Source organism: Numida meleagris, chromosome 14 (assembly GCF_002078875.1).
Source record: "Numida meleagris isolate 19003 breed g44 Domestic line chromosome 14, NumMel1.0, whole genome shotgun sequence".
In the NCBI taxonomy this organism is placed as follows: domain Eukaryota; kingdom Metazoa; phylum Chordata; class Aves; order Galliformes; family Numididae; genus Numida; species Numida meleagris.
The window spans coordinates 3,651,830-3,652,190 of NC_034422.1; positions in this window are offsets into that span (position 1 = coordinate 3,651,830).

The window sequence follows — 361 nt, forward strand, 5'->3', positions numbered from 1 at the left end:
AGCAAGTTTGATATTGTGAAGAATGTTCACATACATGTTTACATACGTTTCAAGATGTTCTCCCTCTGTGAGTCCAGAGGTTTTTTAGTAGTTTTGGGAGTCCTAAGCTTGGAATAAGCAATCTCTCTGAGCCAATTCTACAGTTCACACAGTGAATTTTTACAGAGGTCATTCCAAAAGTAATGCCTCCCATTTATTTCCATGGAAACCACAACAGATACAGAGAACACAATAACACTAACTAATAGAACAAATTCTCATCTATAAAACACTTTTTCAACATCATTGAAAAATCATAATCACCATTAGCTATGCATTTTCATCAGCATGGAACAAGAGCCTGCATGCCACGCTGGTAAAA